The sequence below is a fragment of the Mustela lutreola genome, chromosome 1 (genome assembly GCF_030435805.1).
Source record: "Mustela lutreola isolate mMusLut2 chromosome 1, mMusLut2.pri, whole genome shotgun sequence".
Taxonomy (NCBI): domain Eukaryota; kingdom Metazoa; phylum Chordata; class Mammalia; order Carnivora; family Mustelidae; genus Mustela; species Mustela lutreola.
The window spans coordinates 4,813,339-4,838,672 of NC_081290.1; the positions used below are offsets into that span (position 1 = coordinate 4,813,339).

General features: G+C 39.6%; 1 long non-coding RNA gene across 3 annotated transcripts in view; it reads right to left on the minus strand.

The window, feature by feature from the left end:
* Nucleotides 1-25,334, minus strand: part of LOC131821067 (uncharacterized) — an 88,792-nt gene that overhangs the window by 46,432 nt on the left and 17,026 nt on the right. Inside the window, exons 2-5 of one of the 3 annotated variants that reach the window (XR_009349844.1) lie at nt 22,044-22,127; nt 16,695-17,954; nt 15,500-15,624; nt 6,659-7,112 (exon numbers count right to left, since the gene is read on the minus strand). This is a non-coding gene — a long non-coding RNA (uncharacterized LOC131821067). Of the gene's footprint in view, nt 1-6,658; nt 7,113-15,499; nt 15,625-16,694; nt 17,955-22,043; nt 22,128-25,334 lie in introns of those variants that run through there. The other 2 variants (XR_009349827.1, XR_009349835.1) reach the window with 2 other exon arrangements.

A 25,334-nucleotide genomic window follows, 5' to 3' on the forward strand; every position in this document is an offset into this window, starting at 1 on the left:
CTTATAATACTGTTATGAGGATTAAATGGATTTATATATGAATGTTATTAAATTGCCTATTTTTCTTGATAGACTGTCATGTGGTGCAATGGAATATTCATAGTACATGAATGTCAGACCCTGCTTCCTCTCACTTTTATCTTTCAGATGCCCTACTCCCAAATAAACCTTTGTATTCCTAACTCCACCTCCTCATCTGCTTCCCACAGGGCCCAACCAATATAGAAACGAGGCTAATTTGATAAAAGAAAAATAAGACTTTTCATTATTTTAGTTGCATTTCTTTGATTATAGATGCAGTTGAATATTTATCTTTATTAGGCTCTGAAATTTCCTCCTTTGTGGACTATTCAGGTTCTTTGCTTACCTTTCTTATTGAGGTCTTACTGTTTTTCCTGTCTGTTTAAGTTATATAATTATGTAAGTTATATTTTACATATTATATATATAAAGGATATGATCCCTTTTGTCATGACTAAGTTTTTAATATATAGAAGTTCAACATTGTTATATAGTGAGATGATCAATTACTTTATAATTTTTATCTTTGTTCTAATGCCAAGAGCATATATTCCCTTCCAGAGGCCAGTCTATAATTTCTCCTTATTTATCAATAGTTCATATTTAGTCCATCTAGAATAAATTTTCACATATGGTGTGAGGTGAAAATCTAAGTTGATTTTTTTTCAAAACATGTCTCCCTAGACCATTTAATGAACAATCTTATCCTTTTTAAAGTAACCTCTACTCCCAACATGGGTGGGGCTCAAACTCACAACCCTGAGATCGAAAGCTGCATCTACTGAGACAGCCAAGGCCCCCAGTCGAACCCTTTCTGATTGATTTGTCATGTCCTTCAGTGTCATTTAGTAACATTTTATACGTGTCGGGTTATTTTCTTATTACTTAAGTTTATCTTTTTTTGTATACATTATACTTGGTAAAGCCCTATATTTTTACAACCTGTTTTTGGTGTCTGCTATTGAATTTTAAGCAATAAACTTTCTAGGCTTTTGTACTTTTTCCAAAATGGAGTTATGTCTCTAGAGATTGTGTGTAGAAAGTCACTTTCTCTTTTTCCTACTTTCCCAAGACTGGAAAATTTGTCATTGCTGAGGCTAGTCGTAATGATGGCAATAATATAAAGAATTCTTATAAAGCTCTGCATAAAGGAGGAAAAATTAATTTGTGAAGCAGAGCAGCTTAAAACATCATAGAAATGTGATTAGAATGCCCTTTTTTGTTTGTATAGGAGACTATCAGTTTCATCCTATTTTCTAGTGCAGAGCAACCTAAAAGCCTAAGGTTCAGAATGTGACCGTGATGTCATAGGACCTCTCAGTGGTGTGTTCTTCAGAGTGAAATAAAGCAAAGTTACAAGAAACGTGTTTATTCCGCTGCTGTGTGAGTCACATCGTCACATACTCTTGGTTGGAGGAGATGGTCAATATTATAGACAGAAATATGAACGGAAAGGCAGGATCCTAGACAAAAATTGCTTAGTTGCTTTTGTTGCTTCTCTCATCATCTTTGCAACAATCTCGGTAAAACTAAGCTCAGAGGAGGGAGGGAGAGGACACGGAGTAGGGGCGGTAGCGGGCAGTGACCAGTCGGCCAGCGGCTGCGGGAGGATTCTTACCCGGCCACCCCAGGATAAATACTACATAGTGGGAAATTAGGAACAGGTAGAAGCACTTGAAAGGACTGCAGAATTCCTTTATGATAACAATCATGCTGTAGGCCAACTGCAATTGTGTGCATATGCTTTAGTTGTCAGCATTTAATTTAGGGTATAATAACTCGTTGTGATGTAATAGGGATCCGCAGCGCTGGATTTCTCTTCCCTCCGCGGTGAAAGATCTTCTCCTTTTTCTTTCATCCTTCCTACCTTCCTTCTCTCCTTCCTTCCCTTCTTTTCCTTTTGGTATGGTGCCTTTCACGTAGGTGTAACATAAGTGTGCTCTTTTCAGTTCTTTGATGTGTATAAAGAGGAAAAGGGCATAAACTCTTTAATGAACGATAAAGCCAACGAGAGCAAAAATAAACATGTAGCTTAAGCCTGTAAAGTAAAACCATCTAAAAATTCTGTGGGATGAAAGTTTTTCCTCTATCCATTGTTTTTCTCCTAGATGAAGCAGCCACAATTTTTAAAGACTACTGTGAAGAGTGTCCTTATGACGAAGCACTGACCTGCTCTGGTTAGGCCCATCAGCACCCCAACAAAGCTGTTCCGAGTTGAGACTGCCGGGGTGCCTGGGTGGCTCAGTCAGTGAAGCATCTGCCTTCAGCTCAGGTCTTGATCCCAGGATCCTGGGACCGAGCCCCGCATCAGGCTCCCTGCTCAGAGGGAAACCTGCTTCTCCCTCCCCACCACCCCTACTTGTGTTCCCTCTCTCACTGTGTGTCTCTCTGTCAAATAAATAAGTAAAAATCTTAAAAAAATAATAATAAGAGTTGAGACTGCTATGAGGTTGGGATAGAAAGCCATTTCCTGAAACTGTTCAGGACAGTAGCTAAGCTTCACAGAGAATATGGAGTTCTAAGGGTCTTCTGTGTAAGTACTGAAAAGTCATCTGACTTTGAAAACAACTTGAAGGTGGCACATTTTTATGACAATAGAAAACTAGTTCAAATTCTAGAAATAGAGACATCATCACTTCAGTCTGATTTGATGATAAAATGCAGGGCAAAGAACCAATCGCTAAAAACAATTACAGATATTACTTGGAACAACAAAGGTATAGCGGTCCTAGGTAAAGGCATCATTTTTGAAATAATCAATCATGGTATCCTAGAAGAGACAAATTCATGTGCATTTGAAAGCAAGCATTTTGTGGTCAAACAGACCCAGCTCTGAATCTGTTACTTTAGGGATCTGGGACAATGGGTTTCTCTGTCAAGTAGAAATGTTATTATTTCCTACCCCAGAGGCCTATTGTAGGAATAAATGAGATTGGCATGTAAAGTATTTAGCCCAGAAGTGGGCACACTCCAAGTCCTCAATAAGTGATACCCATTACCTCTATTGTGGTTATTTCTCACCATCATCCTAGGAGCAGAAGAAGCTAGATAGGTCTTCTAGTTCATACTTCCGCTGCTAACTTGGATCACGTGTAAATACTTTCATAGAAAACAAAATGAGTCCCCATCCTCTTTTTTAAGGATACTTAAGGAAATGGAAATACTTGATGTCCTACAGGGATTCTTTCTCACTCAGAAATGTTTCTAATTTTTCTAAAAACTGATCATACTGCAATAGAAGCCCATTTCTTCTTGGCTATCTTTACTGATGGAGAAAAGTTGATCAGGGCACCGGCTGGCACAGTCTGTAAGTGTCTGACTCTTGGCTTCAGCTCAGGTCATGATCTCAGGGCTGTGAGATTTAGCCCCGTGTAGAGGCTCAATCCTCAGTGCAGAGTCGGCTTGAGGTTCCCTCTCCCTCTTCCTCTCCTCTTGTCCCTCCCGCTCATGCTCTCTCTAAAATAAATAAATCCTTATTAAAAAAAGAAGTTTATCACTCTTCTTTAGTAACCTTCTAGATGTGCCACTTGATGAAAATTATAACCTGGCCATCCCCTTCCCTTCGCACTCCCCTAGACCCCATCCCAAACACAGCTAATTATTCCACCATTTTCCTTTCTCCAAGAGGACACAGAGGAAATAATAATTTCACTACAGTTGGGTTATGGTTCTCAGTGATTCTCAGGCCTGTCTGATCATATAACAAGGAGTTTCTCCTGAAGAAGAATAATGGCAAACCTGAGCAATTGGGCCAAGATAATGGATCATGTAGGGCAAAACCAGACGATCCACAGAACGCTGAGTTGATGATGATGAGCAACAAGGACTTGGGCAGAGCGAAGGCAGGCAGATGCTAATAAAGAGTTGATTTTTTAGAGGGTCAGTTTGGTGAAACAATCACATATGTTTATCTCTTCTTCTTCTTAAGATGCTATTCAAATCACAGAAACAGAACATAAAAGGAATAATTTTAATACCAAAAAAAAGAAGGGCTCCACTGCTGAACAATAGATTAGATCCATTTCTGGAAGACTGGGATCTAACAGTGATGTGCTTACTGACGAGGGAAGAGAGAAGCAGCCTCAGTCTGTAGAGAGAGAGCGAGAGGGAGGAAGTGTCTGTGTACATTTAAGTATTGGGGACGGGGCAGGGAATGCAACTAAGGAGAAAAACAATCTGAAGAATATAAAAGAGGCACAAGACACAGATGAAGAATATAAAACAGGCACAAGACACAGAGGTACCACAAATGGTGGCATTGAGCTGTTGGAATAAAAACAGATGTATTCCATGCTCATAGCAGGATTTTTTATACTAGCCAAGACATGGGAATCACCTAAATGTCCACTGATGAGTAAACGGGGAAAGAATTTGTGGCATATACATACAATGCAATATTCTCTTGCCATTAAAAACAAAAACAAAAACAACACAAAACAAGACAAAAACAAGGAAATTCTGCCATTTGTGACAATATGGATGGACCTTGAGGGCATTATACTGAGTGAAATAAGTCAGACAAAGACAAATACTGTATGATCTCACTTGTATGTGGAATTAAAAAAAAGAGAGAGAGAGAAAAAAAGAAGAGGGAGAGATCAGACATGTGTTTACCAGAGTTGAAGGGTGAGGGCAGGAGTAATAGGAGGAAGGTGGCCAAAACGTACACACTTCCAGTCGTAAGATAAACACGTACTAAGGATGTAAGGTACAACACAATGCCCGTAGCTACTGGTGCAGCGTGACATGTATTAAAGTTGTCGAAAGAGTAAGCCCTAAGAGTTCTCATCACAAAAAATGTTTTTTTTCCTTTTCTTTTATTGCTTTCTCTTTTTATTGTAGGAGATGATGGAAGCTAACTAAACTTGCAGAGCTAATCATTTCACAATATACATAAGTCAAACTGTCAAGCTATATGCCTTAAACTTCTACAGCTACACATATCAATAATATCTCAATAAACCTGGGGAAAAACAAATTGAATTCTTAAACAATATTTATTTGTTTGTTTATGAGAGAGAGTGCATATAAGCAAGGGAGGAGCAGAGAGGGAGGGAGAACATGGCGCCAACTCCAGGCTGAGTACGAGGCCAGCCGCAGGGCTTGAGCTCGTGAATCTCACAACCCTGAGATCATGACCTGAGGCACAACCAAGAGTTGGAAGTTTAACCAATGGAGCCTCCCAGGGGCCCCCAGAAATTAATTTTGTAAAAGCATGTTTTCAGAGAAGTTCCCATCTCCAGCTCTCCTGAAGAATTTTTAAAGAATCCATCTTAAAGAAAATGTAGAGGGTTATCTTCAAATAAGTTGAATAAGATCAATCCAAAAGACCCAACATCAGTGAACAGTAGTTCCAAGAAAAAACAGAAGAAAAGAAATAAGGACATTTTCAAATAAATAAGAAAATTTCTAGAGATGAAGGACATACGTCTCCATATTAACAAAGTCCTCAATTGGGTGTCTGGTGGCTCCGTTGGTTAGGCGACTGCCTTTGGCTCAGGTCATGACCCTGGAGTCCCAAGATCCAGTCCCGCATCAGGCTCCCTGCTTGGCTGGGAGTCCGCTTCTCCCTCCGACCCTCCTCCTTCTCATGCGCTCTCTCACACAAATAAATAAATAAAATCTTAAAAAAAAAAAAAGGAAAAGGAAGAAGAAAGTCCCCGATAGCCAAGCACAATGAATGACAAGAGACCTGTGTCCACATAAAAATTGTGAACACGAAGAACAAAGACAAGATCCTAAAATCTTCCCCCAAAATAAAATTGCTACCTACAAAGTAATGTGGCTGAGAGTAGTATTAGGCTAAAACCGCATATATATATGACAATATGAGTTGTCAGACAACAGGGGAATAATATTGTTAAAGTCCTAATGAAAAAATAATTTTGAACCTAGAATTCCAAATGCCCCAACTACAAATCAAATGGGATCTAGACTAAATCCATTTTCAGACATGCAGCGACTTAGAAAATTGATCTCCCTCACACCATTTCTTTAAAAATTTCTTGAGGATATATTCCAGTAAAACACAAGAACAAACCAAGAAGGTGAAGAGAAGTCCCAGGATGACAGCTGTGCATCTGCCCCGGAGGCAGTTCAAATCGGAAAAGATGGCTAGGAGGTCTTGCCTGAGATGGCAGGACAGACTCCAGGAAAAAGCTGCACAGAATACCACAGCTGGTATTATGTAGAGAAGTCACCAAGACTATTCTAAAGGTAGATAGTTCAATAGAAAAGGCAGCTTTCGAAACTTCACTGGGGGAAAAAATCTATACTGGGAAAGATGTAATCATTGTGTAATATTGTATCAGTCATACTTTTCAAAAAGTCACAATAATGACAACATTTTATTGCCTTTCAGTTTTTAGACTCAACCTATAGGCAACCTATGGAAGATTAAATTTTGGTAACTGAGTAGACCATAAATGTTACCAATTTTGACAATGCAAATGAGAAAGTATAGAAGTTAGTTGGGAAAAGGAAGGAGTGGAGAAGAACTAAAGGCAAGGACAGTCACTAATACCTCCGTCCTGCAAGACGGCCGATGAAGGACAATGCCTACAGTTGAAGAAATAAAAAATTAAGGTATGGTATGCCTCTGAAAGTAACCAGGAAAAGAGGGAGTGGAACCACTGAATGAATATCTCAGATCACTTTTATTGTAAAGAAAGCACATTTACATGGAGTCTAAAATTGATAAAACAGACAATGATAGAAAAAGCCTATTTAAAGATACAAAAGCATTACCAGATATTTGTTATCAGTGGCTGACTCTTGAGAATGGGGTAACGGCGGGACGGATGGGGCAAGGAATGACTACTCTTAGCCACATGCCCAAATTACTCGAATAAAAATTATGTGTAGTAAAATAACTGAAAGGCAAACACAACTCATTTTTTAAAGGCATCGTCGGGCAACATGGCATTTGCAGGATTAAAGTGTCAAGATAACGGACAGAGAGGAAGTCGTAGACACAGAGTTCCTTGAGGGCAGGTATAGCTACAACCATCTCTGGTTTTCCTTCTCCAAGGTATTGGACTGGATTTACTCCTCTCGTAATGCAGGATTTTCTGGCTTTGGAGACCTGTCGACTAGATAACGGAATCAATGATCCTTTGAGGCAGGAAATCCTATCCGTGCAGAAATTTCAGTCTGTCCCCGATGAGCAAAGGGCGACTGCCTAGAGCCGACCGGTCAGAGAATCAGACAGCCCAGACCGAGGTGGGCAAGGAGAGCAGCGACACAAACTGCTCCCCAGCTCAGGGTCTTTTGATCTTTCTTCAAGATTTAGGAGCAGGACCCCAACTCAGTGTTCCCAAAAACCTTGAAGTCTCTCTGATGAACAAAGTAAGTCATTGGGATTTGGTGTTCTAAATCAGAAATTCAAAGCCTGTGAGTTTGAAGACCTGATTTGGAATGTGTCTCCGCAACATATAATGAATTTGCACGACGATAAAGACAATGGGCGTCAGACAGCCCTGGGTGCCAATACCGACTCCACTTTTGACTAAAACCACAAACAGACCTTTCCGTACTTTGGTCTCTTTGTGGAATGAGAAGAATTATTCCACAACATGAGATATTGCCCAGAAAGGTGTTCAACAAACGCCAACTATGGTCATTCGCCATAAAGAATATAATAAAAATTCTGAAAAATGCTTCCAAATCAAAATACATTTAACCAAAATCAGATAACTAGTTTACACATACTAGGATACACATAACTATAATAAAAAAGACAGGCAGTAATAAGTTTTGGCAAGGATGTGGAGAAACTGGACCCTTGTACACACCATATGAGAATGTAAAATGGCATAGCCACTTTGGAAAACAGGTTGGCAGTTTCTCAAAAAGTTAAGTAAGTATAGAATTCCCATATGACTCAGTAATTCCATCCCTAGGTACAACCCTAGAGAATTGAAAACATATGTCCCCACAAAAACTTGCGTATGAATATTCATAGCAACATAATAGCCTAATAGTAGAAACAACCTAAGTGTCCATAAACTGATAAACAAACAAATAAAATGTGGTATACCCCTACAGTGTAATATTATTAGGCAGTAAACAGAAATGAAATACTGATGTATGTTACAACATGGATGGAACCTTAAAAATTTTCTACAAAAGAAGCCAGACACAAAAAACCACATATTGTATGATTCCATTTATACGAAATATAAATAAATTTGTCATGGTAGGCAAATCCAAAGAAACAGAAAGTAGATTAGTGGTAGCCAGGGCCTGGGGAGAGAGTATAGGTAGCGAATGCTAATGGGTAGAGCTTCTTTGGAGGGGGAGTGATAAAAATGTTTTGGAATTAGATAGTGGTTAATGATTGCACAACTCTGTGAATATATTAAAACTACTCAATTGTGTCCTTTTTTTTTTTTTTTTGAAGATTTTATTTATTTATTTGTCAGAGAGAGAGGAGAGAGAGCAAGCTCAGGCAGACAGAATGGCAGGCAGAGGCAGAGGGAGAAGCAGGCTCCCTGCCAAGCAAGGAGCCCGATGTGGGACTCGATCCCAGGACGCTGGGATCATGACCCGAGCTGAAGGCAGCTGCTTAACCCACTGAGCCACCCAGGCGCCCCTCAATTGTGTACTTTAAAAGGGTGAATTGCATGATATGTGAATTATAGCTCAATAAAGCTGTTATAAATTATATGAGCCATAAAAATAAAATAAGTTACAATAAGTTAATATTATGTATGTGATAATATGGTTCAAGGGGAAAAAAGGTACAGAATAAAGGAGGAAGTAAGGAGGAAAGTCCAGTTACAAAATTAACTGGGACAAAATTAACTTTGGGATGGTTGTTATCATCCCAAAAGTCTTTGAAACTATTACTCCAACCTGGACCATCATGAGAAGACAGAATTCCGTTAAAAAAAAACAGTGGTATGGAAAGATCTCTCACAAAACAGAACTAAACTTTTTTTAACGAAAAAAAAAAAAAAGCTAGCTTAAAAGAAAGATTTTTCAGGGGTTTTTTCTCCTCTTTTTTGTTTGATTTGGGTTTGAAGTGTAGATTGGCTTGGACTAAATTAAATTTGGCTAGGTAAAAACAAAAAAATTTAAAGAAATAAATTTGACTGGGTAAAAAAACTATCTTTCAGAAAACTAATATTTATCGAATATTAGTTTCTTTCATATGAGTAAAGGTATACAAGAAGCAAAATGTCAAGAAATAGTGGGGCAAGAACCATACAATGGATTTGGAAAAATTCCCTTTCTTTAGAATAAAGAGGCTAATTTTAAAATGCTGCGTGTGGGACCTGGAATGTAAAACATCTCAACTTGGCATTGAATGCTTTCTCCTCCCAAGCCCATCGCATTCTTGTCTCTGTCTCCACATTAAGGCTGGGTAAGAAAGCTCATCTGTTTTGGACGGGATCCAAATTAGATGTGGATTTGTACCTGTGAGAACTTAGGATCTCAGTAGCAGCTGGCTTATATCCAGTTCTTGGAATGCTTATCATCATAACATTATGATTAAACACTGGCAGATATAAATAGGTGTCATTTATTCTAGTCATTTAAATGTTTTGGAATAAATTATTCCTTTTTTAGACAAGTTCTTCTAGGGCAAAATTACATAAATTGGAGGTATTTTTGTTGTAATTTTAAAGAGTCCATCTACCCATAATGGTTTAAGTATTTAGAGAATGTTTGCAAAGACCAGTTGATTCCTTCCAGCTCTAAGGAGGGTCAAATTACTATGTTGCTTTGGATCCCCCTTTAACTTGTTCTCTGTTTTCTTCAGAAACTGAAGCTCAGAGAAGTTAGGTAAATTGGTCAAGGTAACACAGAAATGGTTAGATTTATTTCAACTCCAGGGGTTTTTTGCTCTAAGTTCATTACTTTTACTCAATATCTCCCAGTTGCTTCACATTATTACAGCTTTTTCTTTGGACTATTTGAATTCAATCTAGGCAACATTTCCCTTGGCAAAAAATTTTAAAATATGCTCTCTTAATAGGCAAAAAGAATTAAAAAGAGGGGTTTCAGATTGGTTACGTGCAAAAAAACAAATGCAACCATGGTAGCTTTCAGGGGGAGTAAATAAGTGATTTGGTGGTATAATTAGCTTACTGGACAGAATCAGTTATGGGACTGACTCTCGAGTGATTTATTTTGGTCTTTTATTTAAAGCAGCCCTTATTTTTAGATTGTGTGATTAACCTCCAAGTTAGAAGCTCAGCAAATTTCTGGGTGGGCAATTTTAACTTTCCAGATTTGGAAAAGCCCTTGCATATCCACTAGCCTCTAAAAATGAAACCAACCCTTCTTCAGGACACTGGTCCCACGAGAGATCATCCAGAAGCAACTTAAACCCTCTAAATACCCAAGAACAAATTCAAAACCATATTCAAGAATAAAACAGGTCTACACATCATATTAGATGGCACCAGTGTAATCTCCCACTCTCTAGGCTAGTCCTTTTAGTTTTTGTTTTTTTTTTAAGATTTATTTATTTATTTGAGAGAGAGCAGATCAAGAGAGTGAGAGAGATTACATGGGGGGGAGGTTGCCGAACGAGGGAGAGGGAGATGCAGACGCCCCGCTGAGCAGGGGACCTGATGCAGGGCTCCATCCCAGGACCTGGGATCATGACCTGAGTGGAAGGCAGATACTTAACCTACTGAGCCCCCCAGGTGTCTCAGGAGAGTTATTTTCTATTATCAAACTTAACTGCCTCAGAAACCTATCAAGCAGAATATTCCTTCTCTTCTTAGCCATTGTTGGCTTAAGCCATAAATCCTACTCTAAGGCTAATGAAATTGGCTTTAAAAGAAAGAAAGAAAGAAAGAAAGAAAGAAAGAAAGAAAGAAAGAAAGAAAGAAAACAACCAATGGATTTAATAGTTCCCTGTAGAACCCTGAGCTTTGGCTGACAAGAGTTGAGCTCACAGAGAGAGCAATGCTCAGATGGGACTGGAATAGGGCCAGAAGGGAAGGCAAAGAACCCCAACTAAAGGGTAACTTGGTTACTTCCTAAGAACCCAAATGTGAAAAGATATAGTAGGTGGTCAAGTTCTCGGCTAGACCATCTTAGTTCCGTGAAGACCAAACACAAGAATGGCCCCACTTTCTGATGGTTTGTGGTTCTTTCACATCCCATCACCCATACTCCCTTTTATGAGATAAGATTATACACTGCATGCATTTTTAGGATTCTCCTTAGGTGAGAATGTGGTTCCAGAGAACTACCTCTTCCATGGAATGCAGGGGTTGAGAATATGACCTATTCTAAGCCAATCTGTGTTTTCTATCCCTTGGTCACAATAATTGGTTCAGGCCAGTCAATGCCAACAACCGTAAATTCTAGAACCTCTCTGAGATTCTCTGGGAGAAGGCTACCCCTTCTGTTGGGAATCTAGAAGCTTCCAAGAAGACACTGTGTGCAGCCTTGGTGTTAGACTGGAGCCAGTGCAGTAGGAAGAAGAGCTCGGAGCTGGACACAGAAAGAAGCTGGATTCCAGCTGCACTGCTTGAACCTCAAATCTCTCCCCCGCCAGCCCCAGCCACTGAAAACCCTGGACTCTTCAGTTCTATTGGCCGATAAATTCCCCTTCTCTGTTAAACTAATTTAGGTCGGGTCTTCCATCACTGGCAACAGAAAGAGTCCAAACCGTTACACATTTCATTTACACAAATGTCCTTGCATAAACTATAAAACATAAATGCATCCATATTTCTGTTGGGAGATAATCTTCTGAATGTGTTGAAATAGACATTGTTAGATATATATCTAGGACAAATGGAAGCAATTATGTACTTTGTAAACATGAAACTGTGCAACATTACTTTGTGGCTCCAGAGCATTATCGCAATCAGAACTCCTACACACGCACATCACTGACCACCACTGGGACCACAAGTGAACTGACCAATCTGAGGTCAGCAGTGCCCAGACTGTCACATGCAGAGAGTTGTTTATTTATGTAAGCAATCAGAATTCAGTAATTAAACTGAGTAGCAGAGGATGTTTCACTTCATAAGCAATGTGAATCAATTTAGAAGTGAATCGCCAGTGATTAGGGATTAATAATAAAATAATAAGGTTACACCGAAAGAAAGTTTGAGTGGAAAAAGACCAGAACACTTGATTTGGGTCATGAAAAAAAGCAGATTTCTTCTACTGGCTTCATGTATGACTTTTTAAGTCCTGATTGCTCTGAAGATACCACCGATGGCATAGAAGGAAAAGGAAGATTTATTTCTAAATGTCTGTTAAGTCATCAGTTAGGAAGCTTTCTGCAGCAAATCACAATTTAAACTGATTTACAGAATGGGAACATCTATTGACTCACGTGACCAGAAAGAGAGCAGACTTCCATGTCAGTTCAGCCAAAGGTTTGTAAGATCATCAGGGCCATCGCTTCCCATGTTTGGCAATTCCCTTTGGTTGTGCTCTCCTTCTTGTAGTGGTTTTTCAGTTGGGCTAGCTTCCCCATGGTAGCAAGGTGGCTATCGGCAGCTCCCAGGACCAAAATTTTCTCATTTACACTGGGGGAAAGAGGAGCTTCCTTTCCTTCCCACCAAAAAATCAAATTCTTATACTTCCTACTGCCTGGACTTTCACATCTCTGAAAAAAATTACTGTAGCTAGGGAAGTCATGCACCACAGTAATTTCACACCGGGGAAAATGAGCCTGTGCCCAAGCCAGTAACACAGCCAGAGAAGACGAATGGGAACTCATCCCTAGAGACAGGGAAGAAGTGGATCCCACCCAGCCACATGGTTTCTACCCAAGGCAAGAGGGTGAAATTGGTATCACAGAGACAAGAATGATTTTTTTTTTCTATCATGTACCAGACTGAACATAGCCATCTACTGTGGGCTATAGCGCTGGGCATTTGCTTAGGGTGCCAATCTACAGGGAGGCTTCACTGGAAATGTACCTAGGTGAAGACAGTTGTTCAGGGCCGTCCTATGTGAAGGTCACTATATTCCTTAGCCTTGCATAATTCCACACTAATTTTCTCTTAGGGAAAAATGGAAACTAGGGAGAGACGAATTCTCAAAGCACATGTATCTACCACTACTGTTGCCTATTCTTGCTGTATGTTTTCTCAAGGTTATCTCTAAATATCATAGCATAGTTTCCCCCAAAAGCAACAGCCTGGTGTATTAGGGTCTTTGGCCTTATTTTAACACATCAAACTTCTATTCCAAAGATACTGATTTTCATGCCCATTTTTTTTAACACTATCATATGGACCACATTCAAATGAATGTTGGATGCTAAAATCATTTTAAGTCATAATAACAGCAAATGTTAAAATAAACACAAAATAATTACCATTACAAAGCTTTGTAGCAGAAACTTTTGGTGGCTTAGGTCCTGTCCCCTGAGCCCACTCCTGACTGCCAGTGCTCACCAGTCGCCTCACGGCAACCGCACCGTCAATCATTTTCATTCTCTATCTCAGGGCCTTCTTTGGAATCTGATGCCACAAGTACCTACTTGGCCCATCGGCAAGCAACATCAGGAAATAAAGCAGGAAATATTTATTGAGCACTAATAAATATTTGCTGAATGAGTGAATGTTAGAGTATAATAGATTGCTATTAACCTGCCTTGTCTGGAGACACCTGGGTGGCTCAATGGGTTAAGCTGTTGCCTTTGGCTCAGGTCATGATCTCAGGGTCCTGGGATGGAGCCCCGCATCGGGCTCTCTGCTCAGCGGGGAGCCTGAGTCCCCCTCTCTCTTTGCCTGTCTCTCTGCCTACTTGTGATTTGTGTCTGTCAAATAAATAAATTTTAAAAATCTCTTTTAACTGCCTTGTCCATAGACGAATTGCTGGGTTCTTGCTATGCTGTGAGGGGCATACATGTTGGTTTGGAATAACTTTTTACAATGGTGGGAAGGTTCTAAATCAGTGCTGTCCTATACAGCCACCACTACCCACATGAGGCTGGCTATCGAGCACTTGAAAAGTGGCTACTATGAGTAAAAAACTAAATTTTAAATTGCATTTAATCTTAATTAACTTGTACTTAAAATTTTTTTTTGAATATTTTGTTTATTTGCGACACGGAAAGATAGGGAGGGAGACAAGCACAGGGAAGCTGGGGAGGGAGAAGCAGGCCCTGAACAGGGAGCTAGCAGGAAGCCAGATGTGGGGCTTGGTCCCGGCCGCTGGGATCATGACCTGAGCTGAAGGCACACACCCACGCACCCCTGCGCTTAAATTTAAACAGCCACATCTGTGTGACAGCTACTGTACTGGACAGCACAAGATAAAAAATGCCAAGTGCTGCCACAAAAATCCTCTTACTACTTGCCATGATCAGCCAGGGAAGTACTTATGTAGTAACAGTCGGTGGGTACACAAAAAATTACCAGCCTAGCTGGTAAACCATGTGGCTTGGGTCACCCCAAGCAAGCAGTGTATCAGGCATTTCTTTTACTTGACTCAAAGTCAAGCCCTAGCAAAAACAGGTAGATGGAACCAAGAACCCTGCGTGGTTACCTTGGTCTGTGTTTCTGATAAGTTTGAATACAGATGTTCAGTGCTGGATTTCTCTGTGTTGATGTAGACAGGAAAGGGAGAGGGTGGTTTAGAAAGGCACAGAACATTTAAAATCCGGTGCTTTCAGATCCATTTACATTTAAATAAGAAAAAAGGTGCTGTTTTAAAAGAGCCATTCATGTCTATGAAAACATCTCTGAGTTTCTTATCATGTGAAAAGTCCTTTTTCCTAAGAAAAAGGAATACACGTTTTGTGTAGGTGCCAGTGTTCAAAGGTTGAAAGAAGTTTCCAAATCAGCAAGACCTGTTCCCTATCACTAATAATAATAATAATAATACTTTGTGTGCACACACCTTGCTCTCTGTGGTTTCACAGATAGGTCACAGGCAGGCATCAGGTACACACGATTTCTATGCTCAACCCTCTCAGTGACTCAGTCTTTGACCTCAGAAGAGTTGGGGTAGATTTAGACCAAGGGCTCCTGGGTGCACAATGAGAATGTTCACTCGAAACTCTAACAGCAGCACTTCTGACTCTGCTTTGATGAAAAAAGCCATACACCAGCTTTACCAGTTCCCTGGGCTTTCCAGGGACCAGCCCTGACATCACGGTCTGAGAGATTTGCCTTTCCCTCTTGTCTTCCCCTTTGCATGCCCCTCGCTCCTCGCCCTGCTCTTCCATGATGATGGCTGGCTCATCCACTCAGCCAATCAGTTAATAGCAGGGATAACTGTGATGTAATTTCAGATCTTGGAGATGCAAATGAATGAAATGCAGCTGGGTAGGTCTCAAACACACGGTCTTATTACTTAAACCTGATTGGTGTAGCTGAGCACATTGGGGACCCTCTTGGTTCGAGTCAGAGGCTCCATCTCTGCACAAAGGCAATGACCCCAAGGGCACGATGACACTTTCTACCCCAGGCCCAAACCCTCAGTCCCACTGCACTCCCCACAGCCTCCCACACCTGGAGTCCAGCTGGCATCTACTTACCAAGGTTTCCCCCTTGTAGGCCCTCTGGTGGATTAAATCTGCTGTAAACTCCAAATTTCCAGAGTTGGTTGTGTGGCTCTTTGAGGGTCTGTTAGAATCTGTTACCCTTGTAAAATCCAAGAACCCTGGGGAAGAGGGCAACATGACATCTCAAACCAGTCTCCAAGGGCACACTTGGAAAATTTAGACTTTACAACTATTGTTTTTACTCTGCATGAACTGAGTTGCTCTTGGAGGGTTCTGAGCCAGGACTGACAAAGGAGACTGAACTTTTTAAGGCTCCCTCTGCTGTGCCTGGATCTCTAAATACCACCCAGCCCTAAATTTCCCAACGATTGTTCTGCCGCTCTGGCAAGAAATCTTATTCTTTCTCTGCCTACTGGGCTTACTTCCTCTCCCTCACCATTTCCAAGATCTGTTGCTCCGTCTCTGCTTCCAGACGCCTCCTTAGCCAGACGGGCTGTTCTACCCGCTGACCCAAACTTTTGCCCTTTTTGTCTACTTCACCACAGCCAACAGAGCCAGACCTGGCTATCGCCCTTAACATCAACTGAGTGTCAACCATTCATCATCTGGAAGCAGTACTGATCCCCGTCTGTATTTGACTTGGCATGGAGTGGTCACCTTTCTCTCAGAGATCCTCAGGAGAGACTTAACTGGGAAATATATAGTTAGTTTCACAAAATTACAACTATGGACGTCTATATTTGAATTCTGCTTCTTTTAGGTTCATGTTATATAATGAGCATTTTCCAACTTTTTAACTAAATGATTTTTCGTGGCTTCATTGAATTCCATTGTGCAGTTGTATCATGATTTGATCAATCTCCTACTTAAGCATTTTGATTATTTCCAGGTTTTTGATATCATAAACATGTTAAAAAATGATCTACACATGAACAACTAAGTGGGTCTCTGACAATTTCATTCTATTAAATTCCTTAAAAGGGAAGTACTGGGTCAAAGGGTAAAAGCATATTTAAGGCAGGCTGAGAAGACTCGTCTTTAAATGAAGACCCCAAATTCCAATAGAAGTGAAAAGAGACCGAAGACTGGCCAGTCCCTCAGGATCCCCTGACCATGGGCAGGAAATAAAGCTGGGGAGTATGTTCTAGAACAGAACACCCGCCCCCCCAACTCCACCCCTGCCCAGTAAAGTGTTTAATCATTTCAACTTCTTTCGAAAGACCCGCACCTGCCAGAGCATGTGGATCAACGTTGATGAAGTAGCTTCAGCTGTCAGGGACGGCAGATGGGCAAACACACCTGGCCTCATAGCATTGTTAGCTTCAAGTTCTCCTTTAAAATGAGCAATGGGCACCAGACAAAAGTGTAATCATCTTCTACTCCTCTCTTTCAGCCCACACTGTGAGACACCAATTGACCTTTGCTCTAATTCCTAATTAAAATCTGAAATTACACTCCATCCGAAGAGCGGCTGTTCAGTGGAAATGAGCAATGTGTAAAGTATTGACACCACATAGATCGAGGAGGGCGGGAGCCGCAACTCACTCAGGTACTTGCAACCTCAGCAAAACAAGGAGAGTAGGGTTTTATGCAGACACATCACAGCACAGAAACAGACGGTGATTTTTTTCCCTTGAATTTTCTACAATAATCATCTTCTGAGCAATTAATCTCCTAGCCTTATATATTGATCCTCAATATATACATACACTGGTGATATAAATCAAACTATCTCTTTTTCAGATAAAGGAATGCAGATTATTTCATTTGTCTCAAATCATCTATTTGAGCTAGATTTATTTCCTTCAACTTTTATTTGAATGCTTCCTATAAGCCAAACTTTGAGCTTTGTTGGGAGATCTGCAAAATTGATTAAGACAAATCTCTGACCTTGAGAAAGGCAATGTTTCTAGTCATGGAAGCAAAAATTCTGATAGTATGCCCAAGCATACTTAGGGAAAAATTAAGCAGCAATATACTGAGACAGAAGTAAGCTAAACAAAGACTTGAAGTCAACTTTTGTGGATAGGCAAAAACCACACATGCACTAGGAATCTGGGGGAAAAAATGACATATAAATGTGACTCTAATGCACAAATTCATTCTCACTATTGAAGACTAGAGATAAGATGCATTTACACACAAATCAAAGCTCATAAAGATGAATAACTACTCTTTGGATCTTTTTCAATGTAGTAATTACTCTTCATATAAAGCTCGCAGTAAACATCAATTTCCATGTAATTAAAATCAGTGTCTTTGTTCACATAATAGGGTAATATCATGTCACTCAAGATACTGTCCAAGGACAGATTGAGATGGGCAGAGCTGTTTCCAGTTACTAATGCCTTGGGAAAACGGTCAACGCTAGCTACTTCCGTGATATTCTAGAGATGATGGGTTGTCTAGATGCTTCCTTTTCTTCCTCCCTTTTCTCTTCCTCGAGATCCCTGGGCCTTCCGCATTTATCCGCTCCTGTCACCTGGACCTGAGGAGAGTCAGAAAGGTGAGGACCAACATCAGTGTTGCTGCTCCACCACAGTCCTAATGAAAGGGTTTGACGGAAGATAATACTGAAGTATATAAAATAACACAAATAACGTGTGGAAATTTTCAGGGAAATTTCATTGTTTTGGATACTTCCAGGCCCTTTTTAAAAAAGATTTATTTAGTTGAGAGAGACAGCACACACATGCACCCGAGTGGGAAAGAGTACAGGGGAAGAGAGAGAGAGAGAGAGAGAGAGAATTCTCAACAGACTCTCCAAGGAGCATGGAGCCCCATGCAGGGCTCCATCCCAGGACCCTGAGATCGTGACCTCAGCTAAACTGAAGGTCAGAAGTGTAACCAGCTGAGCCCCCCAGGCACCTCAGACACTTCCAGGATACTTTACGTGAAAAATGGAAAACTAGGTACTGCTGTCACTGAATACGAATAAGTGTGAGTCTTCCAAAATTTTGGGACGTCTAATCACTTCAGATGTAAGCTGCTTGTCTTACTTTTTTTTTTTAATTTTATTTATTTATTTGACAGAGACACTGCGAGAGAGGGACACAAGCAGAGGCAGAGGGAGAGGGGGAAGCAGGGTCCCTGCTGAGCAGAGAACCCAATGCAGGGCTCGATCCCAGGTCCCTGGGATCATGACCTGAGCTGAAGGCAGAGGCTTAATGACTGAGCCACACAGGCGCCTCCATTTTTAGAGGGATTCAGGAGGTCCAGGGTCCATGCTTAGCTAAGGTAATTGAATGAATGTCACAGTCACGGAATATTTTCATGCAGTAATGATCTCCCTGCTGCTGGATAATTGCTGAAGCAAATCCACTGATGAGAGAGAAATGAGGAAGCAAAGCCGTGTGCATTTCCAGAGCCACAAACACTGACCCCTTCAAGGCATTCAATCGTTCTGACTTTGTTTCTATTATCAGGAAGTGACTGATGAAAAATGAATCAGGGTACGTCAATAGATCCTGGCGGGATCCACAGATGCTTTTGCATCACACCTCACTAGAGGGCTGCTGTCCAAAGGCTGTCTTGTAAAGCTGACCCACAGGCAGAGCGGCACGCCTGCCAGTGAGAAGGCAGTCTGCTCTGGCTGGATCATCTGTTTTACATTATTGATCAATTTTGATTCATCTTCACTTCTGATGCTATTTCTGGTTGAAGAAATGGCTCAGCAATTTGGAGCACATAGCCATCTGAATCAGCTGTCATAATACTGGTATAAGAGCATCATCTACAAGCTGACACTTCTTATTGTGCCGGATCAAAGAGTTACTGTGTCATATATTGATTGCTAAGACTTAATGCTCTATGCCTCAAGTGTTCATATCTATCCCATGGAGCCATTCATTTTCTGCTGGCTGGAGGACCATCCAAGAAGACAAAATTCCTGCCTCAGCATTATCTTGTAAAGTAAAATCTGGGGGCACCTGGATGGCTCAGTGGGTTAAAGCCTCTGCCTTCGGCTCAGGTCATGATCTCAGGGTCCTGGGATCGAACCCCACATCGGGCTCTCCGCTCAGTGGGGAACCTGCTTGCCTCTCTCTCTCTGCCTGCCTCTCTGCTTACTTGTGATCTCTGTCAAATGAATAAATAAAATCTTTAAAAGAAAAAAAAAAAGGAAGGGAACGCATTTCCTTTCCCCTACATTGTTGAGCTCTGACTTTGTAACAGACCTAGAGCATTGTCACCTAATTTTAATATCTCAAACACAATAAAAAAACACAGTCCCCAAATCATGGAAGTTGGGGACAACTTCAAAAGAACCAGTACAGCAAACCCTGATGCTGAGCTAGCTCACCGGCTGCTTCCGCTTTCTCTCTCCCTTGCTGCCTGCCATCACACAGCCACTATGTACTATTCCCAGCATCCCTTGGAGCTAGTATAGCCCTGTGGCACAGGGTTGACCAATGAGATGCAAATTAATGTACAAGCTTATAAATATGCTTAATTATCTCGGAAAGAAGGAAGAGGAAGGGAGGGAGGAGGTAAGGGTGGTAGAGGTTCAAGTAAGGAAGGCAAAGTAGAAAGAAAAAAATCATTTCCTTCAAGCCTGCATCTCTCTCTATATATTTCTTCCTCTCCCCATCAATATTCTGGAAAGAGTACATACCCCATAGTAAACAGTCCCCTGAATTGACTTACCCAGCCCTCACCTTCTCCTGTCTAAGCTTTCACTTTGGGATCTAACCCATTCCTTAGAGTCCTATGCTTGTGGGAAGTTGATCTTATTCCCAAAGTTTGACTCTTACTCCTTGCTAAAGTGATTATTCAGATCAATAAATTTAGGCAAATTTGAAGTCTCCTGACCACAACAATTAGGTCAGGAATGGGAAGATAACTTGGTTTTCTCTTTCTTCTAAGAAAACCTCTAAAAGGCCACCCACATTCTTTCTCTTTCTGGATCTTGTGGTATTTTGAGTCACTGCTGCAGTCATTTTGTCACCAGGACGGAAACCAGGCTGGAAATAATCCGACACGACAGCATGCAGAATTGCAAGGTGAAAACAAACTTTTTAGAGGACACTCTTGAAACTAACACCTGTTCTCCTCTGAACCGCCCAGGTATGTAAGCCAATGAGCTCCCTTATTATTTGAATTCAGTCTTTGGGTACTAGACCAATTAAAAAAAACAAACCAGTTCACAATGTCTTCTACAACATCACCTGAACCACCTGAATATGTTCTTTACTTGCCTCCTTCTCGCCTTTCCCAAATGTCATTGCTCATGTTCAAGCCTTATCACTCTTCTCCTTGACTTTACAATATAATATTTAGGAAGTTCCTTTGACTTTAATTTCTCTTCCATTCAATCTGTCGGTGTAGAGCCACCAGATACTCATTTTATATGGAAATCTGATCATCACAGTTCCTTGCTCCAAACTCCTCATGCATTCCCACTGTATGAAGATGAAATGTAAATCCCCTAACCTGTTATACAAAGCTCTTCACAATCTGGGTTCTGCTTACCAGTCCCGTCTTATCACTAAACACTTTTTCTGCCCCAACCTTCCCAACACACATACATAAAGACACATTAATTTATTGAAATTCTAAATTACATGTAGTTCTTAAACATATAAATCTCTCTTCTGTCTTGTTTACTGTTCATCTGTTATTCCCTCTGTTGGATTTCTAGACTCTTTCCCACTGTTTGTCCAGTGGGTAGTTTCAGCCTGCATAAACTCTTCCATGAAGCTTACTCCAATTTCTCCATACAATCCAACCATGACAATATTCATATAAGATCAAGTTCTCTGAAGGCAGGGACAATGTTTAATTCATCTTTATAATCCTGTCACTTAGCAGTATCTGGCAGAATATATCCTCTATGGTTGAATAAATGAATATAAATTACAAATGAATGAATCAGATACAGAGACTGAAATCTTACTTGGATTATAGGCTCGTCTACCTGATAAACAGATAGCTAAAATAATAATTATCAAGAAGTTGACTAGCCTGTTAGATGCCTATTCCATGATACTTAGTCCCTGAGAGATATTTTCATTACTATAGAAGATATATTCTTTTTGTCTTCCTACATTCCTAGGATACTTTCCTAATACCTCACCTTCCTCCAGGACTACTCTTTGATCTTGACCAGAGAGGTAGATATGTGATCCTAGACCAGTTTTTGTTTTCTTTTTCTTTTTTTAAATTGTGGCCCAGTTTTTTTTTTTTTTTTTTTTCTCCTAAGAATCTGACTCCTGAGCGAATACACCTAGAACCTATCTAAGTAATCTGATGGAAACATAATTGATAACCATACCTGTGAGCTCCTAAGGCTAGAAATCTGGAGCTATCTTGCTTCTGTCTTTTCCAAACCTTCTGAAAGTTTGGTTGCTCGGTTCTTCCTTCTGTTTTGTGGCCTACCTCCAGTATCTTTCCAGTAAGTCCCTTGTGTTTGTTATGTTAATCAGAAATGGATCTGTTTCCTGTAATCATAGAATTTTAACTCAGGATAATTGTTCGATGCATGCTAATTTACGGCTATCATAGTATCACATAACGTAAAGGGAATATGTATTACTGTTGATTTATAAGGCATGCTATTTCCTACTATGCCAGGAAATACCTAGCCCAGTCCTTGACAGCAGAGAAAACAGTATTTGCAAAATGAATAGATCCGTTAAGTCCATCTGGTCCAGAACATTCCATCCTAAAAAAACAAATATAAAAAGATTTAAGTGATATAATGCACTTTTTCTGACCATAACATGAAACTAGAAGTCAAGCATAGGAAAACATTTGGAAAGACCATAAATACATGGAGGTTAAACAACAAGCTACTGAACAATGAATGGGTCCACCAAGAAATCAAAGTAGAAATAAAAACTTACATGGAAACAAATGAAAATGAAAACACAACAGTCCAAAATCTTTGGGATGCACAAAATATGTCCTAAGAGAGGGAAGTGTATAACGATACAGGATTACCTCAAGAAACAAGAAAAATCTCAAATAAACAACCTAATCTTATAACTTAAGAAACTAGAAAAAGAACAATAAACAAAGTCTAAAGCCAGCAGAAGGAAGGAAATAATAATAAAGGTTAGAACAGAAGTAAATAATACAGAGACCAAAAAAAAAAAAAAACCAAAAACAAACAAACAAACAAACAAAAAAAACAGATTAATGAAACCAGGAACTGGTTCTTTGAAAAAATTAATAAAATTAATAAATCTCTAGCCAAACTTAAGAGAGAGAGAGAAAGGGCCTCAATAAATAAAAGCACAGATGAGAGAGAAGAAATAACAACCAACACCATAGAAATACCAACAATTATAAAAGAATATTATGAAAAATTATATGCCAACAAATTGGACAACCTGGAAGAAACAGATAAATTCCCAGAAAAATATAAACTATCAAAACTGAAACAGGACAAAACAGAAACCTTGAACAGACCCATATCCAGCAAAAAAATTGAATCAGAAATCAAAAATCTCCCAACAAATAAAAGTCCAGAGCCAGAGGGCATCACAGGGGAATTCTACCAAACATTTAAAAAACAGTTAATACCTATTCTTCTCAAAGAATTCCAAAAAAACAGAAAAGGAATGAAAATTTTCAGATTCATTCTGAGGCCAGCATTACTCTGATACCAAAATCAGTTAAAGACTATACTGTAGGGACACCTGGGGGGCTCAGCTGGGTGAGTGTCTGCCTTCAGCTCAGGTCATGATCTCAGGGTCCTGGGATCAAGTCCTGCATCAAGTTCCTTGCATAGCTGGGAGCCTGCTTCTCTTTCTGCCTGCTCTGCCTGACGCTCTCCCTGCTTATGCTCGCTCTTTCTCTCTGATAAACAAATAAATAAAATCTTTTTTTTTAAAAAAAAGTCTATACTATAAAAGAGAATAGGCCAATATCCCTGATGACCATGGATGCAAAATGATTCAATTAAATATCAGAAAACCAAATCCAACAATACATTTTAAAAATCATTACCCATGATCAAGTGGGATTTTTTCCTGGGATGCAAGAGTAGTTCAATATTCTCAAATCAATCATTGTGATACATCACAAAAGAACCATATGATCCTTTCAACAGATGCACAAAAAGCATTTGACAAAGTACAACATCCACTCGTGATAAAAACAAAACAAAACACCTTAGCAAAGTGGGTTTAGAGGGAACATACCTCAACACAATAAAGGCCATATTCAAAAAACCCACAGCTAGTATCATCTTCAATAGGGAAAAACTGAAAACTTTTCCTCTATGATCAAGAAGACAGGGATGTCTACTCTCACCACTTTATTTAGCAATCAGACAACAAAAACGCAAAAGCCATCCAAATGGGCGAGGAAGAAGTCAAACTTTCACTATTTGCAGATGACATGATATTCCATCTAAAAAACCTGAAAGCCTCCATCAAAAAATGATAAATTCAGTGAAGTCACAGGAATCAAAATCAATGTACAGAAATCTGTTGCATTTCTATACACCAATAATAAAGCAGCAGAGAGAATAATTAAGGAGTCCCATTTACAATCCCATTTACAATTGCACCTAAACCAATAAGATACCTAGGAATAGACCTAATCAAAGTGGTAAAAGACCTGTACTCTGAAAACTATTAAACATTGATGAAAGAAACTGAAAATGGCACACACAAAAATGGAAAAATATTCTGTGCTCATGGACTGGAAAAACAAATATTGTTAAAACGTCTATACTATCCAAAGCAATCTACACATTAAATGAAATCCCTATCAAAACACCTATAGCATTTTTCACAGAACTACTACAAATAATCCTAAAATGTATATGGAACCACAATAGACTGTGAATAGCCAAAACAACCTTGGAAAAGAAAAGCAAAGCTGGAGGCATCACAATTCTGGATTTCAAGTTATATTACAAAGCTGTAGATTAATCATAACAGTATGGTACCAGCACAACAATAGACACATAAATCAATGGAACAGAATAGAAAACTCAGAAATGAACCCAAAAGTATAGGGTCAATTAATCTTCCACAAAGCAGGAAAGAATATCCAGTGGGAAAAAGACAGTCTCTTTAACAAAAGATGTTGGGAAAACCAGACAGCAACATGCAAAAGAATGAAACTGAACCACTTTCTTACACCATACAAAAATAAATTTGAAATGGATTAAAGACATAAACATGAGACCTGAATTCATAAAAATCCTAGAAGAATATACAGGCAGTAACTTCTCTGATATCAGCTATGCAGCTTTTTTCTAGATAGGTCTCCTGATTCACAGGAAACAAAAGCAAAAATAAACTATTGGGACTTCACCAAAAAAAAAAAAAAAAAAAAAAAAAAAAAAGCTTCTGCACAGCAAAGTAAAAAAATCAACAAAACTAAAAGGCAACTTAAGGAATGGGAGAAGATCCTTGAAAATTATATATCTGATAAAGGGTTAATACCCAAAATATATAAAGAACTTATACAATTCAAGACCGAAAAAACAAATACTCAGTTAAAAAATGGGCAGAAGACATGAATAGACATTTCTCCAAAGATGACATACAGATGGCCAACAGATACATGAAAAGATCCTCAACATAATTTAACATCAGGGAAATGCAAATCGAAACCACAATGAGGTATCACCTCCCACCTGTCAGAATGACTAAAATAAAAAACACAAGAAATAACAAGTGTTGGCAAGGATGTGGAGAAAAAAGTTACTCTCATGCAGCCACTCTGGAAAGCAGTATGGAGGTTCTTCAAAAATTAAAAATAGAACTACCCTATGATCCAGCAATTACACCACTGGGTATTTACCCAAAGGATACAAAAACACTAATTCAGAGGGATACATGCACCCCAGTTTACAGTAGCATTATTTATTTATTATTTACAATAGCCAAATTATAGAAACACCAAAGTG